The 20720-nt window shown below is 43.6% G+C and overlaps 1 protein-coding gene across 2 annotated transcripts in view; it reads left to right on the top strand.

The window, feature by feature from the left end:
* The window catches only part of PLEKHG7 (pleckstrin homology and RhoGEF domain containing G7), a 129383-nt gene that overhangs the window by 47021 nt on the left and 61642 nt on the right, over nucleotides 1–20720 (top strand). The gene's annotated exons all lie outside the window — the stretch shown is intronic.

Raw genomic sequence — 20720 nt, 5'->3', positions numbered from 1 at the left:
TGATGTGTCCGCCATAATGTCGCAGTCACAATAAAAATCACAGATCGCCGCCATTACTAATAAAAAAAAAAATAATAATAAAAATGCCATAAATCTATCCCCTATTTTGTAGACGCTATAACTTTTGCACAAACCAATCAATATACGCTTATTGCGATTTTTTTTTTTTGCAGTAGAATACATATGGGCCTAAACTGAGGAAAAAATTATTTTTTTAATTTATTTTTTGGGGATATTTATTATAGCAAAAAGTAAAAAATATTGCTTTTTTTCAAAATTGTTGCTCTTGTTGCCCTTTTTTTGTTTATAGCGCAAAAAATAAAAACCGCAGAGGTGATCAAATACCACCAAAAGAAAGCTCTATTTCTGGAAAAAAAAAGGACATCAATTTTGTTTGGGTGCAACGTTGCACGACCGCGCAATTGTCAGTTAAAGCAACGCAGTGCCGTATCGCAAAAAGTGCTCTGGTCAGGAAGGGGGTAAATTCCTGCGGGGCTAAAGTGGTTAAAACCCCCTCCACTGGCATTTGCCCAGTCTGGTGGGTTGGCATCTGCAAATTTGCCTCTTAATAAAAAGCATCTGACAAACCCATCATTTTACACGGATACTGTTCTGATTTACCAGGTATGTAAATTGGTACCCTTTTAGCAAGGTAGCAGATGAGTGTAGTCCCTGCAATATGCCTTTTAGCCCTGGACTGTTTCAGGAGGAACAGAGCAGGAATCCAGTTGTGGTCCACCCTTACAAAATTAACAGCATGGAGATAGATGGTTCTCTGGCAGAAGTTACAGTGATTTCAAGGAATTATATACAAATTACTTGCCCCACCTTGCTACATTGTGAATTTATTAACATGATGAATCTTCCAGAATATTATTTACTGGTACATTTAATTAAAGTGGATGTAAACCCAATTTTTTTTTTTTTTTTTAATTAAGGCTTGTACAGTATAGGATTTAATGTCATCTGTGCCCAGTCTTACCACGAAAAGTTAATCCATGTCTGAGCAGTCCTGTTATCTTTTTTCAGTGAGATAAAAAAGGTCAGACAGAGAAATAGATGTCCCTTTCTCCCCCTTGCTGTGAGTGACTGGTGATTTCCTTATCTCATGCACCAGTGTGAGAGAGGCATTCTGTGTACCTCACATCCCCTCCTCCTTTCTTCTCCAACTCTCCCAGGATTGGCTGCTCCACACCTCAGCATGATTGGGCATGCTCAAGTCATGTGGTGACCTTTCTGGGTTTTGACTGAATGTTAGTGATCATGGGGCATAATTCACGAGACCAGCAGAAGTTCAGTGTAAGAAATATCGATGCCTGGCCAAGGGTGTGTAGAGGTGGGTGGGGAGTCTACTGACATCAGGACACCACCCACCGAGCTCCGAACAACAGACCCACCCACAGAATCTGCAGTTTTTTCGGGTCTCATAACAGGCAGAGGGGAGACATTTGACAGGTAAGGATAATGCAGGAGGCATGTATATCCTTATAGATAACCATTATGGCAGTAATTTAGAAAGAATGAGAGTGGGTTTATATCCACTTTAAAAAATTTGAATAATTGCACAAGAACAGAGGTGGGGAACGTTCTGCCCAAATTTGCTTTTAGATTTTTTTTTTTTTTAAAGGGGTTTGGTTGAAGAGAATGAAACTAACTATATATTCTATAGGTGATAATGAGAGATTATTGAAAGTGTTTCCTGTGCAACTGAAACACTGACACCGTCCAAAGCCATTACATTGTGGGCAGGAGTGTACAGTACAGGGTGGGCAGGAGTGTACAGTACAGGGTGGGCAGGAGGGTATAGTGCAGGGCAGGCAGGAGGGTACAGTACAGGGTTGGCAGCAGGGTACAGTGCAGGATGGGCAGGAGAGTACAGTGCAGGACAGGCAGAAGGGGAACAGTGCAGGGCAGGCAGGAGGGTACAGTGCAGGGCAGGCAGGAGGGTTCAGTGCAGGGTAGGTAGGAGGGTACAGTGCAGGGCAGGCAGGAGGGTACAGTACAGGGCAGGCAGGAGGGTAGAGTGCAGGATGGGCAGGAGGGTACAGTGCAGGGCGGGCAGGAGAGTACAGTGCAGGGAAGGCAGAAGGGTACAGTGCAAGGAAGGTAGGAGGGTACAGTACAGGGTGGGCAAGAAGTTGCAGGGCAGGCAGGAGGGTACAGTGCAGGGCAGGCAGGAGGGTACAGTGCAGGGCAGGCAGGAGGGTACAGTGCAGGGCAGGCAGGAGGGTACAGTGCACTGCAGGCAGGAGGGTACAGTGCAGGGCAGGCAGGAGGGTACAGTGCAGGGCTGGCAGGACGGTACAGTGCAGGGCTGGCAGGACGGTATAGTGCTGGGCGGGCAGGAGGGTACAGTGCAGGGAAGGCATTAGGGTACAGGCTGGGCAGGTGGGTGCAGTGCAGAGCGGGCCGGGGGTTGGCACAGTGCAGGGCAAGTGGGAGGGCAGATTGCAGGGTGGGCAGTAATGCGTAATACAGCACTGTTCTGACTAGAGGGGGAGATGGAGGAGGTGGAATACAGCAGAGCCTGCTCCCCCAAGCTCTCTTCTGTTTGCTGCTGTCACTTCTGTCCCAACTTTACTGTTTACTGAAGTTCACTGCCAGGCTGCCACTACCCGACCCCGCCCTCCCCCTCCCCTTGTCCTGGACCTGAGCATTCCTTTCTGTTCAAGCACTGTCTGTGTCTCTTTGCTGACCTTATCCCAGGGGAGCATTTCATCAGAAAACTTGTTATGGGTTGCAGAGCTTTGTGACCTGGAACAGGCAAAATATCTAGGAGTAAAGTGACCATCTGTAGGGCAAAGGCATCCAGAACTCCTGCATGCAGCTCCAGGTGCTCATGCCTCTCAGCCGAGGGGGGAGAGATAACACTCTTATCTGTCACTTGTGCACTCAGCCTGGCAGTATGTTCTCTGCAAGCAGTGGGGGAGTGGACTCCTCCCTGTATGCACTTTGAGCTGCATAAGGCAGGGGCAGGAAAATACCAGACTCCCGAGATTTCTAAGCACAGCAGCCCTCCGCCCCTGTAGTGACACCACTGCTTACACAACCAACCTGTAAAAAAAAACCCCCAGCCACAGCCAACATGGTCTCCCCTTCAGCTAGTCGCATGGCTACTTAGTTATAAGCAGTGCTCAGAGACAACAGATGCACACTCAACATACAGAAGCCTGGCCATGACCAAGATGATAAAAGACAGCCGCTGCCACTCACTACTGCGCTGTCTGACCCCACGGCATCCGACACCCTCACTGCACAGATCGATAGTGCCAATGTCAGCGTGAAGGAGGTGGTCGGGAACCAGCCGCACAGCTTCTCAGATACAGCCGCTGAATATTAGACTGGCTTTTACTCGTGGGAAGTGGTTTTCCATGATCGCTCTGTAGGGGCTTGCCGACCCCTGCCCTAGTGACTCGGGGCTATGGGCCCTAGATTCAGGGCTATAGCCCCAGTAGCCACCCCCTAGCAATGCCTCTGTGCTCTGGTATGGTTACATGATCCAATAGTGTCTGTGAGCAGCTACTGCAGTAGAGAGGAGGGAGCGCCAACAAAGGCTGGGCCATGGGAGCCTATAGGTGATGTCACGGCTCCCAGAATTCCCAGGTCTTGTCAAGCATTTCCTGAGCCAGAGCTGCAGGATCACGTGACTGGAGTGGAGCAGATTAAAAATGGAAAAGGACGCACTTTTTTTTTTTTTTACAGGTTAGGCAGAATAGGTAGGAGGAGGGTGCAGGGAACATTTTAAAGAATACTTTCTTCCACTTTAACTTACCGCAAACTATTATATAGATCTCTTAAAGTGTTACTAAACCCACAGTAAAATCAGTGTGTATATGCAGAATAGCATGCTTGTTATACTTACTGTGGAACTTAAAGGATTAATCATCTGCATTGTGTAAAAAGGCTCTTTGATCCTGTATGCATAGATCCTTCCCTCCTGCACTGTCTATCTGGGGAAGGCCAGCTAACACACAGGCAGGGTAGCCAACCTGCACATGCTCAGTTGTGTCTTTTATGCTGGAGAGATTTCCTTGTTCTCAGAGCTAGCCAGGTCACATGATATTGACATCACACATGTGGGCGTGTATACAGGCTATAGTGGAAATCTCCTCCTACCTGAACACACAGCTCTGGACAAACTTTGCAGTTTATCATGTGACCGTGGTATACAGATCAGCCAAAAAGGTATATAGTGTCAGTATTTTAATGTAAAGAGAAGATTTATAAACTGTGGGGTTGGGGGGGGGGGGGCAGGAACTGTTTTCATACTGGGTTTAGTAACACTTTAATATTTGTGGGGCTGGATGCAGTTAGTCCTTTCTTTTATTTGGAAAAAAAGTTATTTAACCAATTTACTTTCATTTAAAAGATAATGCAGCAAAGGTCTAGGTAGAGAATTATGCATGCAGCCTAGACCCTAAAGACCCATTCAGGGGTATGCCCACCGTGACGGTCAAAGCCTGAGCTCTGTTTATAGTCCAGCATCGTAGACAGGTAAGACAGGGTCACCCTGTATCTCAGACTGTTACTGTAAAAACTGGGGCTATGTTTAGAATGTATTCACTTTGTGGAAAATAAATCTGATCGCTAGAGCTTACACTCTCTAGAACAAACCTCCTGCTGTGGTTTTACACATGGAGTATCCTGGTCATTTCAGGACCAGGCTTCTAAAGTCCAGCTTTGTAAGGCCACCACCTGGTCCTTTGTTCATACTTTTTCAAAGTTTTACCAGGTGAATGTCCAATCTTCTAAGGATGCACAACTGCAAGGTTCTTGCAGTGACACCCTGAAGTTGGATCTCCCCATCCTTGTTGTTGGGCCCATTGGCACAGTTCTTAGTTTGTTTAGTTGTTGCCCACCCTTTTCATTCATTGCCTGCGGATATTCCTGGGTCTATGAAACTTTTCCTGTGTTTTGTATTGTATAATTAAGATGAGAGGAATTTTGACTTGCCTGTAATTTCCATTTCTTAAGCCGGCCATAGATGGTCATTTTATTTCCTGCAACCACGGGTTGCAGGAAAGAAAATGTGTTGAGCCCTCCAGTCAGTGTTGGGGGGGGAATCCCTCCCGCTGAGCTATTATGTTCTCCCAACAGGGGGGCCACGGGGAGTCATCCCTGCTGGGAGAACACACAGTGATTATCACTAGCAGCTATAGCTGCTATAGCACTAATTGCATGAAAAGTCCAACAAGCTGGTTGTACCCAAGTTGTTCGATGGATCGACTTGGGTAAAACCAGCCTGCCCAGACATGGTTAGAATCTTGGCTGGTCCCTGCTGAACTGGCCGAGATTCGAGTCATCTATGGCTGGGTTTAGAGTACAGTACAGGACACAGGCCACCCCTTCTTCCATTCCCTATTTTACTCTGAATTCTTTGCTACAAAACTGAAGACTTGTGGAGTGGAAGTAGGGTTATAGGGGTGGCACCCACGGGGTTTGATCTCTAAAGCTTTGCCAGTGTTTAATCACCTGAAGGTACAAGCCTATAACCCAGGGTTTGGGTGTGTTCCATATTGTATGCCAAGATATAGAATTTACAGGTTAGTCAGAATTCCTCTTTTTGACTATACATGAATATAAATGCTAAAGCAGCTCAAGGACATAATTTGGCCTTTTCCCCATGTCTATCAATATCAGGAATCCACTCTTGCCACTCACTCTTGTTTCTCTGAAATTATGTTTTAGTTAGGAGTTTCTCTAAACTTGCATATGTGGGGAATACACGTGTTCAACTTTATATACCAGTCACCTGGAAAAAATTAGTATGGCCGATCAGATGCAGCACACATATCTGTTAATATATTAAACTCCTGTTTGATACTTCTAGACTGTGTCAGACTAAACCATGTGTTTTTCTTATACTCAGTTTCCTTTATTGACCAGTTGCCAAAAGCAATACATCATGGTTTTCCAGTTGTCCCAGTCTGTATCTAATAATTATCAAAAGAGGGTTAGGCTTTTTTCATAACAAAGGCTTGTGTTAGTTGTGTTAACTTAGTCTTGCTAGAAAACAAACTTTGGTTTATTCTAAGCAGGTATATGCTTGTCTTGTACTATGCTAGTACATATTTATTCATATCAAGGAAAGCTCCTGCATTGTAAGTCAAATACACAATAGGTGTAGCGTTGTTTTTCTTAAAGAGAAAAGGCAACAAGCATAGCTAACAAAAGCTTACAACTTAAAGTAAACCTGTGAACCTGCAATTTAATTCCCTAAGGCACATGTGTAAAACACAAGGCCCTTTGGCCTAATTTGGCCTACCAGACCATTTCATGTGGCCATTGCACCCAGGTTTTTTCAGCTGACACGTGGCAGAACTTTGTTACACCACCTTCAGCTTTTGCCCTCCGCTCCCCACTCACTACTGTCACTGAGGAAGGTTTTTTTTTTTTGAGGGGGTGGGGGAGAGAGATGAGGGCTGTGAAGGGAGATCTGTGCATAGGTGGGGGATGGGAGAGTGGCACAGAGGTCGTAGCTGAGGACTGGTGAAAGTATGTAACGAGCCCCTGCTTGCTCGGTTCCACTCTCCCGACACTCCTCTGCTGCTATAGAATCAGATTGCAGATCGCACATCTGATTGTTCGGTCATCCAGTGCTCCGGGATTAGAACTACAGCTATGTGCCATTCTAACCCAGTTGTGATAGCTCAGAACAAACACCAGGCAGGCTGTATGTAAGTTAAAACAGGAATCTCTTTTATTGAAAAATACAGGCTCTTTTATATAATAAAAGAGGAGGTGTGTACCTCCTGCTCATATTACTCTGAACATACACCTGTGACCAGAAACCTAATTAACATGGGCTAATTAACTAATCCCTTTAGACAGCCTAGATGACTCAGACATGACCTTTAGGCCAGACTGGCCGTCTTGTAGCTCAGAAAACCCAATGAACATTATCACAATAGCAGAGTTAATTAACACAAACAACAATGGGGATCAAACGACTCTTAGATCCCATACTAGAGACTTATTTACAATACACATTCTAGCAGGCAACAGACAGACAGGTGGCTGGAATTGACACCAGCACCTCCCAACAGTATTTGTCCCAGCATTATGAATCAGCCACTATTTCTAATATGGCAAATCCAGGGTCCCCAGAGTCTGTGTGTCCTGGGGGACCAGGACCCGAATCCACAGTAATACCACCTCAAGGGTCCCCAGGCACACAGCTCACAAAGAGCACCGTTCCCCCAATGCCAGGGCCCACGATCGATCGGCAAGAGACTAGCATTCAGTCCCCTCCAAAAGTCTCTCTCCCGGCTAGGTCTGTCACAAAGTGAGATGTGGACAGCCTGTAAAAGATGCCCGAACCCTGCACACTGTGCATAGCATGCCCTTAGACCCTGTACTCTGTATGTAGTGTACTCCGCAACCCTGTTCTCTATACACAGCTCACCCGTTGCCCTGTACTTTGTATGTAGTGCACCCCTGAACTCTGCACTCTCTACATAGCGCATCCCTGAACTCTGAACATGACACACTCCTGATATTTTTTGCCCCTTTAAGATTCTCCTAGTGTTAGTGCAATTTGGTCACGCCCTCTGTTCGATGCGTTTTGGAGGGGGGCCTGGTTGAGTTCCTGCACCTATTCTCTGAGGAAAAAAAGCCCTGGATAAATTTTATATCTCACAGATACAACTGGCCCTATGAGGCACCAATAATGTGGCCCACCATAAAATTGAGTTTGACACCCATGCCCTCAGTCTAGGTTCACATACATGTGGGTGCAAGTAATGTGTGTAAATCGCACACATTCCCACACTAATAGGCAAACTGCTTTGCTATTTAGCAGATGTGTGGGGCTGTTCTTAATTTTCAACCCACACATCTGAAAACACAGCATTTATTCTGGCTGCAGGAAATCACATGGTACAAAAGTACCATGTGATTTTAAAAAAGTGAGGGTCCTTTTTCTTGCATTTCACACAGGTACTGCAGCACATTCAAATGAATGGGCTGCTGTGCCTGCGCAAACAAGAGCTGCACCAATTGCATAGGCTTAGATCCTTTTTTGTCTTTTTGAAAAATGTTGCACAGAAACAGAAGAGATTGTGTGTCATCTTTATCATCTTTTTTTTTTTTTTTTTTAATGGTTCAGCATGACCGACATGTTTGGGAATGCATGCATTTTTATAAAACATGAACATAAATAGGCTTTTAAACTTTATGCAGCCACCTATCTTTAGGAACCAAAAATGCTATAGGATATTAGTCTAAAGATCAGACCATGTGCATAGATAGACACACCATTTAGGTGCCTATTATGCAAGGTTGATTTTAGTATAGGTGAGTTAAAGTAAACGTGCTCAGACTTGTCAAGTCAGGAGTATAGATGACAGCAAAACTGTTGAGAAGTGCTACATATGCAGACAATTCAATATTTGACAGCATATACCATGAGCAGTACCTTGGGCAGAGCGGGATGGCTGGTACATGTGGTGCACCACTGCAGATGTTTGCTGGGCAGCAAGGACTGGTGCATAGATGGAGCAGGTCAGAGCAGACCAAGAAGTAACAGGGAGTCTGATAACACAGGAGGGTCAGGCAGAAGTGTATACCAGGTAGCATCCTTTATCACGACCACTGATGATGTGTGCAACAGGTGCTCTAAACATGAGCTGGCCAATCATTGTTGTTTCCAGGTAAAGGCAATGTAAGTTTTGCTCAGCCTTAAAAGGCCAGCCCAAGACTTTGAACATTACAGTATTTACATATTCTGAACAAGCAATAAAATGACATTTTTGCACAAGACCGTATTCAGCTCTGTAGCTATAGGCATTGTGGAGAGATATGTCTCTAAAATTCACAACAGAAGATACTGAAATCAGAACTCCTTATAGCTGCAGTCACACCTGAGCAGAGTGATTATCAGCTCTATTTTTTGAGAGTTTTGCACACATACACAAGTGTTTTAGAAGAGTCTTTCAAACATTTTACACATGTATTCAAGCTTCAGGTATTTTCGTTTTAGCAGATGGAAAGTACTAGGAAGAGGAGTCCGCTTCTTACTGACTAAAAAAGCTTGTACAAAGGCCTGAAAAAAGTGCATGAAAACGCTAGATTTACATGTTTTCAGGTGTTCCCATTCAAAACTATGAGGACTGGAAGCCCAGTTCTGCCTCAAAAGTAGCTCACGTAGCGTAGAGTGCTCATATGTGAACACCATTGAAATACTGTACATAGGATTTTGGTTGTTGAGCATTTAGGAGCTTCAGGCTACAAAATGCTCAGGTGTCAACGGTGGCTTTCTATAGAGAGCAGAATCTTGCCAGCCTTCTAATATAAGCAAACCATAGCAAAAATTAACAAAAGATGTGGAAACTTTAATGTCCACAGTTTGGGTATAGATTTATTGTAAGGTAAACCCATTTTAAATATTAACATAAATATTGGCTTCAGCTGAGAAAGTTAAAGCGGAGTTCCACCCAAAAGTGGAACCTCCGCTTATATGCTTCCTCCCCCCTCTGGTGTCATAATTGGCACCTTTCAGGGAGGAGGGGGGGGACAGGTCCCCTTCCCTACTTCCGGGAGATGGGCTGCGGCCCGATCTTCCGTAAGTTTGGCCCCCCTCCTCCTTCCCCGCCACCGTGCCAATTAGCGATTCACTGCCTGATTCCCTTACCAGGAATGGCAGGGGCAGCACCTGGGAGTCGATCTGAAGATCAGCTGGGGTGCCGACATCGCGGGTTCCCTGGACAGGTAAATGCCCTAATATTAAAAGTCAGCAGCTACAGTATTTGTAGCTGCTGACTTTTAGATTTTTTTTTTTTTTTTGGCTGGACCTCCTCTTTAAAGTGTTACTTAACCCAGGACCCTGCATTCACTATATCTGGTCTCCCATAGTACACAGAACATGGAAATGCAATTATGTTAGTAAATATAATCTGCTAAATACTTTTTCTCATCAGCAGTATATAGCAGTCTTGTGACTTCTAGCAGTGTCCAGCCAAGAATGATCAGTTGGTGTGTGTTTATCTTAAACTAAATGGAAAGTGCAGGTGACACCCACACAGGAGACAAGGACCTCTGATCCGGTGACAGTGATCCCTCCACCACACATGGATGGCCTCTAACCTTAAGGATTCGACCTGAAACAGGTCACATAGCAGGAATCAATTAGCAGGTGAGGCAGTCCTAACAGAGCAGTCCACAGATGCAAGTTCCAGCGCTCATCCAGATCAGTAATTTCGTATATGCAAAGAAATAACGCAATCTAGTGCTCTCTGTATGGAATTTATTGATATATAAAAGAAGGTATTACACTTACATGCAGCCGCACTCAGATCCAAGTGCCGGCGGACAAGCGTGAGATAGTATCAAAAGAGATGACCGTGGGTGACGTCATGCATGACACCTGACCCCGGTACGCGTTACGTCCAAAGGCGGGACTTCCTCAGCGTGGGGCAGGATACACGCAGACGGCCCACATTGTTAGAATATATTGTCAAGGTAACCAACAACATGCCAATCAGGAGACTAGATACAGCGGTCGAATGACCGATTCATCTCACAGAAACCAATAGGCTGTTACTAGGAATAGATACATAAAAAGTGCTGTTGTGCTTATGGGTACGAGAAACAGTGATAATTCATATAAAATTACTTATAGAGAACAGTCGTTCCTCTAGTATATAAAAACAAATATAAAACACAAAGAAAGAGAAGAGTCCACCACCTACAAAGGATTAATTACTCTCTTTATCCTTCTTTCTATTAGACAACTTATTGCTTATTTCAAATTAAAAAATGAAGATAATAAATTTTAAATAAATCGCAGACGTCAGACCATGGCCATCTCAATGACAAATTACATTATAAATAATGACACTATAAAAAATGACACTACAAAAATGACACATATTAGCATAAAACAAAAAAGAATATTAAAAAGATATAAAAATCATAAACCTATCTATTGGAGATAAAACAGTTGAGATCGAAATCTACATTCATTCCTGCTGGCAACAAAACCTTAGTTTCATAAATCCAGAAGGATTCTCTGCGACTCAACTGTCTAATATAGTGGCCTCCTCTCCAATGACGGGGGACCTTTTCTATCCCCCAGAACTTAAGACATTTAGGATCTCTTTGATGACATAATCTGAAGTGCCTAGACACACTATGGGTCTTCACTCCCCTTTTGATGTTACTAATATGTTCTCCCACCCTTACATGTAGTGCTCTAGAGGTGCGGCCCACATACTGTAGGCCGCAGTCGCACTCCAGCATATAAACCACCCCCACAGATGAGCATGTAATGAGGCCCTCAATCTGATAACATTTATGAGTAACACTAGAAACAAATTCTTTCCGCTTCTTGATGTTTCTACTGGCTTTCCTGAAGGTAGCACATCTGCCACACGCATAAAAGCCAGACAGAAAACTGAAAAGCCCATTATCTGCAATTATGGGTGGGTCAACTACCCCTGGTGCCAAACGGTCACGAAGGGAGGGGGCTTTACGGTAAATGAACCTGGGGTGTTGGGGAAGAACTGGTCCCAAGGTCTGATCACATTTAAGAATTGGCCAATGTTTGACTATGATTCTTTCAAGTTTAATCCAATACCACTCTATACCCCGCTGTATTGTCTTCCCCTTCAGTAGTTTTTACCTTATCTGCCACTATGGTACTCCTATCTGTGGACCTTACTTCTCTCAATTTCCAAATCTATCATGGACTGTGTATAACCTTTCTCCTTAAACCTGGCTGCTAAAATCTGAGATTGTGATAACAAGTCATCATCTGACGTACAATTGCGTCTAAGCCGAATAAATTGGCCTCTCGGGATATTACACAACCATGACTTATGATGGCAGGTGGTTAGTGGAATATAAGCATTCCTATCAGTGGCCTTAAAGTGATTTCTAGTCTGAAAACCAACCTCACTTTTAAAAATTTCCAGATCTAAGAAAGTGATCTGTTGCTGATCTATTGTCCAAGAGAGCTGAATATTTTTGTTGTTATTGTTTAACTTGTCCATGAATACCTGAAAACTAGACATATCACCCTCCCAGACCATTATCAAATCATCAATGTGCCTCCTATAACATGACAATTGGGGTGGAGGGTCATGGAATATAACATCCTCCTCCCAGTGGGCCATAAACAAGTTGGCCACACTGGGAGCAAAACGGGCACCCATGGCTATGCCTCGTATCTGCAAAAAATATTCCCCATTGAACCAAAAATAATTATTCAGCAAGCAAAACTCCAGACTCTCTAATAAAAATGAGACATGGTCCCTTAAGAGATCAGTAGCTGCTAAGGCCCATTTTACTGAATTCAAGGCTTCCTTATGGTCAATAATAGTATATAGTGATCCTACGTCGGTGGTGATCAATATACTGGAAGAGGTACATGGAAGAGTATGTAATATTTGAAGAATCTGTTTGGTATCACGTAGAAAGGCCCTAGTTTTGGTAACAAGTGGCTGCAGGAAAAAGTCGAGATATTAGCCAAGCCTGGAAGTGACTGAATCGATTCCATTCACAATTGGGCGGCCAGGCGGTTGGTCAGGATTTTTATGCAGCTTTGGTAGAATGTAAATAATAGGAGTCCAACAATAAAAAGGATCAAGGTAGGATGCCTCCTTGGGATTCAGAATTCCCTTACTTTTACCATCTTCTACCAAAGAATGCAAACTATTCTTAAAAGCCAGCATAGGGTCACCCCTAAGTAATTGGTAAGTATTCTGATCATTCAGTAATCTGAACATTTCTGCTTGATAGTAAACTTTACTAAGTACAACTAACCCCCCACTCTTGTCAGCCGGCCGGATCACTATATCCTTTCTTTGTTCTAAAGAGGATATACCTCTTTTTATATTTTGGGAATCTCTGACCTTCTTAATTTTAAGTTGGTCAAGATCATGACAGACCATGTTCCTAAAAACCTCCAGATGTCTATTGTCACTACACAAAGGATTGAAAACTGATCGATTCCGAAGATTGGAATGCATAGGGCCAGATTGAGATTGGGAAGAATTTTGCTGTATTGGGTTAGAAAGAAAATATTTCTTAATATTTAGATTACGAATATATTTCTGTACATTGATAAAAGCCTGAAATTTATTCAGGTTATGGACAGGAGCAAACTTTAAACCCCTATCAAGAACCAACGTTTCATCTGCAGTTAAGGGAGTGCCACTTAAATTGAATATCCCGGTGCCTAATGGGGTCTTTGCCTTTTGGGCTCATCTTCCCCCCCCCCCTGCATTCTCTCTGCTTTTTCTTTTTAGGCTGGCTTGACCTTTTCTTTGATCCTGAGGGATCCTGTGATCTTTGGTATCTCTCACCTAAACCGGGGTGTGCGGAGGAGGTCCCCTCCAAGGGGTCCTCTCTTGACCTAAAAAATGGTCCTGACTAAATTGTTGATCTTCCCAATGATTTTGTAAAGGGGCATAACTATTATAAGTAGGGACTGGGGCTCCTCTGAATGCATAGTTACCCCTACCCTGTGATTGTCCCCTTCCTCTAGATGGTACAGTTTTCCATGCATAATCATCTGAGTGAGGTGGATACTGTTCATAATTATTATATGAGCGAACCGGATAGGGATGATGATTCCCTCTACCTCGGCCACGCCTCCTAGATCTCGGAGCTCCACGGCCTCCACGTCTAGGGGTAGTATAATTGATGGATGCATCTTGGGTTTGCTGGGGTAGAATCCCAGATGCATCTTGAGTGAGATTCACCTGAGTGGGAACATTAGGTAAAGATTCTGTGGTGTCCATAAATAATCTCTCAGGATTCCCAGGTGGTGGTATCTCCAGAAATTGCCATTTGAAAATTTGTTTACCACCAAAATCATTGAGATCACGTAGGAATTTCTTCCTCTTTTTATCCCGTGCTTCTTTGTCCCATTTGATAAGTTTGGATTTTAATTCTCCTGACAATTGAATAAATTCAGTAGAATCCTTCAAACTTTCAATACGATCAGTAATCTCCTTAATCTGGCTTTCTAACCATTTCTTTTTCCTTTGTTTCTGAGAAAGTAGCAATCTAAGAAGCTCAAAACCTTTCTCTCCTTGAGGTGAGAGGCCATCCATGTGTGGTGGAGGGGTCACTGTCACCGGATCAGAGATCCTTGTCTCCTGTGTGTGTGTCACCTGCACTTTCCATTTAGTTTAAGATAAACACACACCAACTGATCATTTATGGACACTTATTAATTGCGCAGCACTGTCTAGATGCATATGTTTAATTGAGGTTTTTGGATTTACCTTTAGTGTTTGCTAGCAGTTTATTTATATCTGTGTCCTGTTTGTTGTCAGCGCTGAATATCCTCTCCGTTATACAGTGTCCAGCCAAGCACTGGTTAAAGCTTGTAGGAGGAGTTTTCTGCATGACCTGCATGACATTGCAAGACCCCTGACCCTCTGTCTGGACAGTGCTCATTGGCCCTATGCTAATCACATGCACTCTCCCAAAAAAAAAAACTCTCTAGCAATACCCACCAAACTAAACATATGTGGAGCCTGACTCCATAGACATTATGGAAATTATCAGGGGACAATGGAAAGAGGGGTGGATCAGAGAAGCCAGGAGCAAACAGCCTTTTTACACAATGCGGAGGATTAACCCCTTAGGTTCCACAGTGAGCATTATACGAATGCTTTACTGCATATACAGACTGATGTTACTGCTGCGGGTTTGGTAACACTTTAAATTTTAGCATTGGTCAATGCGGCCACCCATAATACTGAGTGACCAAGATTGTGATGTAGGAGGAGGTGTGCCAGAGTTAAACGTTTCTATCTGCATTCAAAATTGACATAATTAATGTTCCCATATGGGGCTCCTAAGGAAAGAGTATAATGGCGTTAACCACACTTACATGAACTTAAAGTGTAAGTAAACCCTCCTATTGTTTTCAGCCAAGGAAGCTGCCATCTTTGCCTTTGTTTAATCTACAACTGCCATGATGCTGCACATGTGATCAGTTTAGACACCAGCCATTGGATGGTTTGACAGTTTGGTTGAGGAGCACAACCAATGGGAGTGTTACATTTCCGGCACGTGCTGGAAATGAAACTGTTTTATGGATGGGTTTGCTTCCGCTTTAAGCCTCGTACACACGATCAGATTTTCTGCAGACAAAACCTCGGACTTTTGTCTGAAGGCGTGTGCCTGGATTTTTTCTTGCATACAAACGGCAAGGAATTGTCGGCCAACAAACACGAATGTAGTGACGTACTACTTGGTTTTTCAGCTCCTTAGCGCTACCCTTTGGGCTCTTTCTGCAAATTTCGTGTTTCAAGCTTTTCATGTTGTACTTTCAGTTCGTTTCTGAACGGCCGTTTATCAAAAATACATGTTGCGGAATCAGAGGAGATAACGTGTTATTTATTATTGGCCTTGGAGTTATTGCTTTGATCCAAGTCCAGTCCAGGAACAGGAGGAGGAGGAGTTCTTGGACCAAAAATTGGTTGCTTTATTAATCGTGACCAATTATGTCATATGCCTTTGCTACGGGAGCTCCAGGAGAATAATCCGGTTGTTTTTCGGACTTATCTCCGGATGACGGACCCCTGCTTACACCAACTGTTGGCATTGTTGACCCCCTATATTAAGAAGCAGGACACATGCATGAGGCTTTTATTTTTTTTTGGTTGAATAATAATAATTTTATTTGTTATATTTTCTATATTTTTGGATGCATAGAATGCACTTTTTGTTCTATTGGCAGATAGCATGTCTAATTTTTTTTTTAATGCACAATAAAAAAATTGTGTAGAATAATACTTGGCTATGTGTTTTACTTCAAATGACAGTTTGAGAGTAGGCAGTTACATTTAAAAAAAAAAAACAAAGTAAAATTGACAAGGAACACCAACATAGTTGTATCTTTGATCTTAAAAACTACGGGATAATGGTGTTGTGGTAACTTGCCCAAAAGAAAAGCATAATAATATTCTTGATATAACTAGAAAAAAAAAAGCCTTTGAAAATTAGTTTGTAAAAACTTCATCAGTATCACCAGCAAAGCTTCATTATTATCCCATTAAAGAAGAAGAGAAATGTGCGCTGCATTTCGAGATTTCATAATTTGACACATCACGAATGTTAATTATCCATTACGAACGCTAGTTTACAAGACCGACCGCTTCTGGTTCGTCCTTGCTTCCGAGCATGCGTGTTTGTACTTTGGACTTTTGTCCGATGGACTTGTGTACACACGTTTGGAAAATCCGACAACAGACATTTGTCCGCGGAAAATTTTAAAGCCTGCCATCCAACATTTGTCTGCAGAAAATCTGACAACAATTGTCTGATGGAGCGTACAAACGGTTGGATTTTCCGTCAATAGCCTGTCATCACACATTTCCCGTCGGAAAATCTGATCGTGTGTACGCAGCTTTAGGCTGTCAGGTACACTATATAAGAAGCAGCGTGGGGTCTAGAAATAACAGGTCTGTTTCCCTGCCTATCGTCTTTGTCTTTGTCTTTGGGAAGACATCTGGTTTTCTATAATTGCCTGTACCCATTAGCAATGAGAGTCCCATTCAGTTTTAAATCTGCCTATCTTGCATGAAATTATTTTTTATATACTTTGGGGAAATTGAAGACCTTCGTCAGAAGTGAATAAACCTGACAAAAATAAATAGTACAATGTTTAGACAGCATATAAAATGCTAGATTTGGAGATTTCCCCTTCTCCCCTGCTGTATCTGCAAAACTTATTGGGCCTCATGCATACTGAACGTTGTTTTTTCTACCTTTAAACGTCCTTCCATGTTAGCCTGCACTATATTGTGAAAATTATTGGGACGCCTGCCTTTACATGCACATGAACTTTAATGGCATCCCAGTCTTAGTCCGTTGTGTTCAATATTGAGTTGGCCCACCCTTTGCAGCTATTAGGGCTCATTTACGCTTGCTTCTGCTTCAACACACATTAAAGTGCCTACCGCTTCAACATGCTTTTATGATATGTTTGCGATGCTTCGGTGGTGCTTCGATGAAGCTTTGGTGATGCTTCGGGGAAGCTTTAGTGATGCTCTTTTGAAGGTTGGCAGATGCCCTGTGTGTGTGTATGGATATCTCATGCCTGCAATTTATCCAAAACAAAGGGAAGCTAAAGCTGAAATAAAGCCTCTCAAAGCTGCAGGTGCTTCAAGCGAGCTTTGCCATAGAGTTCTATGGTGGCTTTGAGGCCCCACTAAAGCGACATGGGGTATAATTTTTGAAGCAAAGCTGAAGCAAAGCAAAAGCAAGCTCTAAACAGGACTGTAAGCTATTTTAGTTAGTGACAGGGTATTTGAATGGTGTTTAACAAAGCCTGTCTGAAGCCTTGTTTCGAAGCAAGTGTAAACTAGCCCTAATGCTGTGTACACACGAGTAGACTATCGACGGACTGAACTCCGAAGGACTTTTTTGACAGACTTTCGACGGAGTTCCGACACAAAGGACTTGCCTACACACGATCACACCAAAGTCCGATCAATTCGAACGTGATGACTTAAGACCAGACTAAAATAAGGAAGTTCATAGCCAGTAGCCAATAGCTGCCCTAGCGTCGGTTTTAGTCCGTCGGATTAGCATACAGATGAATGGTTTTTTCGACCGGACTCGAGTCCGTCGGAAAGATTTGAAACATGTTCCAAATCTAAAGTCTGTCTGATTTTTCCACAGCAAAGGTTCGATGAAGCCCACACACGATCGGATTGTCCGGAGGATTCGTTCCGTCGGACCTTTGCTGTCAAAGTCCGGTCGTGTGTACACGGCATAAGGGCTACTTACTTCAAAAAATATACCACATGTCGCTTTAGTGGTATGTCTTCAAAGCCTCCATAGAACTTTATGACAAAGCTCGCTTGAAGCACCTGCAAAGGGTGGGCCAACTCAATATTGAACCCTGCGGACTAACACTGGGATGCCACTAAAGTGCATGTGCATGTAGAGGCAGGTGTCCCAATACTTTTACAATATAGTGTATGTGTCCATGCACACATGGGCGTTTAAAGGCAAAAAAAAAAAAAAAACAGCTGCCAGCGTGTTCAGGAGCAGCAGTGTTTTGGCAGAACAATTGCTTGACGCGTATTAACACATCTAAACCTGTGTTAACATTTAACACTTGAGGGTTAATTAATTTCAATAGTCAGAATAAATTATTATTCTGGCCAATGAAATGAATTAACACCTAAGTGCTTGAGGCACCTAAACCTGTTGCCAGTTGTCAAGTGTTTTTTCTGTCCAAGCCAGGAAGAAAAGGCATTTAGGAGAGCTGGGCAAACGCCCAGTGTGCGTGGGGTCTTATTAGACTTGAGATGAAGTTATTCATTAATATTTGTTCCTTACTATGATCACAGAATAAATATACATGCTTGTATTGGTTGTTTAGTCACCAAGTAGAAATACAGCCTGACCTTCTCTTGGTAAAATAGCAATTATCTGATAAAAATCCAACCAAGCTGAGATCAGCTAGGGGATGTCTGCATAGATTGCACGGTTTTCAATTCTGTCCTTATCCAAACACAAAGAAGCAGATTTTGCAAATATTTATTTAATGTCTATGAACACATTTATTTTTTCCCATCTAAGAGAAATAAATGGCTTTCTGCTCAGCTAAACCCTCTGGTAAGTCATTTTTGGTTCTTCTACACTTCACAGGAGTTTCACCCAGGCTTCAATGGACCTTATTTGCAGTACAGATTCTGCTCTGAGATAAATGTAAATGGAGCACGGACATATCCAGATTACGATGTACATAACATTTCAAGTCAATAAAGTTCATATTGGTGTTTTGTTCCTTTGGTAACAACTTTGATTCTGTCAAAGAGCCAGTTTAGATTTATTTTGTACCATCATATCAAGCCCAACAACATACCACAACCATTCCCTCCCCAAATATTCTTTTTGGGGTGGGGTGGTTACTGTCATGTCATAACTAACAATATATTACATTAGCTAATTACATCCGACTGTATAATTGCCACTTTCCAACAATGTAGAATGGCTAAAATGGCAATGCATGTAAGTAAATAAAGCTGTGTGGTAAATGTGATGTATTAGGATCAAGGGCCCAGGAGCGGAACTACCACCATAGTGACCCATGCGGGCGCTATGGGGCCCGCAGCCGAGTGGGGCCCGGTGAGGATGAGAGCACCGCTGGCACAGTCTCCCAGCCAGGGGAAGAGAGAGGAGAGGAAGAGGTGAGCTGTCCGTATCAGCAGAGAGCTGAATTGCCCGATGTAATAGCTTTCATTAGAACTTCCAGTGTTCCCGGGGCTCACGTCACATAGCTCCACCTCTTGGCCCGGCGCCTTTGATAGAGAGAATGCCGATCCAATGCGGGACATGTGACGTCATCAAAGGCGTCGGGCCAAGAGGTGGGGCTATGTGACGATGAGCCCCGGGAAGACGGGAAATTCAAATGAAAGCTATTACAGTGGGCGATCCCGCTCTCTGCTGATCCGGGTGGCTTGCCTCTTCCTCTGAATAGGTGAGGCTGTATGGGGCACAGGTCATGTTATATGGGGCAAAGGTCACGTTATATGGGGCACAGGTCACTCTGTATGGGGCACAGGTCACGCTGTATGGGGCACAGGTCACGCTGCATGGGGCACAGGTCACGCTGCATGGGGCACAGGTCACGCTGCATTGACACTAGGGCAGCTGTGGGGGGGCTGTTTGCAGGGGGGCCCCATACAACATTTTGCTATGGGGCCCTGCTATTTCTAGTTACGCCCCTGCAAGGGCCCATATTTTATCTGAAACCTATAAAGTTGTGAGAGGTAACTTCATGATCAGTGAGGTACGTCTGTTGAATGAACAGAGAATGAACACATTCTACACTGATCTGCCTGTGTGCTGCAGGGAAACAAAAAAAAACAATAAAAACTGGTAGGGGGGCTGAGCTACAAGTAAAGTAGTTTTATAATTAATCCCGTAAAACTTGAAGTTTTTAATAAAGTCAAACTCCATGAAGTTGAAGGTTACAGAGGGTATCAAAGCATCCAGTGTGTGTAGGAGAGAAGTGTATAGGATATAAAAGGGGGACATTTGCTCAGGAGTGGAGTAACAGATGGGGGTAGGAGAGGGAGCACTATGTGCAGGAAAGGATTGCTGGAGTTTGAGAGGGAGTGGTAAGTCCAGGAAACGAGTGCCCAGAGTATAAAGGTGGGGGGGGGGGCAGTGGCAGTATGTGCAGGTGCCGAGTGCTGGAGGGTATAATGGCAGCCCATATGTGCAGAAGGGGATTGCCGAAGAGTATGAGAAGGGGCAGTATGTGCAGGAGAGGAGAATGGAGGGTATGACAGCGGAGAGTATGTGCAGGACAGAAGTGCCAAAGGGTATGATGGTGGCCTGCATATGCAGAAGAGGGTTGCTGTAGGGTAGGAGAGGGCGCAGTGTAAGCAGGAAAGGAATACAGAGGGTATAAGATGAGCAATATATGCAGAAAAAAAGTACAGAGTGTATGAAAGAAGGAAGTATGTAAGGGAGAGGATTGGTAGTATGCTGGGTATGAGAAGGCACAGTATGTGCAAACGAAGAGTGTAAAAGGTATGACAGTAGGCAGTATGCGCAGGTGAGGAGTGTTGGATGGTATGATGGTGGCCTATATGTAGGAATAGGAGAACGGAAGGGTACGCCGTGGGGTATATATGCAAGAGAAGCAGTGTGGTAGGAAGGACAGCACCCAGAGTGTGCAGGTAAAGTGTGTGAAGGGTGAGCCCACATAGTAGTGACGAATACATGTAGTTGAATTT

Source organism: Aquarana catesbeiana, linkage group LG03 (genome assembly GCF_042186555.1).
Source record: "Aquarana catesbeiana isolate 2022-GZ linkage group LG03, ASM4218655v1, whole genome shotgun sequence".
In the NCBI taxonomy this organism is placed as follows: Eukaryota; Metazoa; Chordata; class Amphibia; order Anura; family Ranidae; genus Aquarana; species Aquarana catesbeiana.
This window is presented reverse-complemented; position numbering and strand designations above follow the sequence as displayed.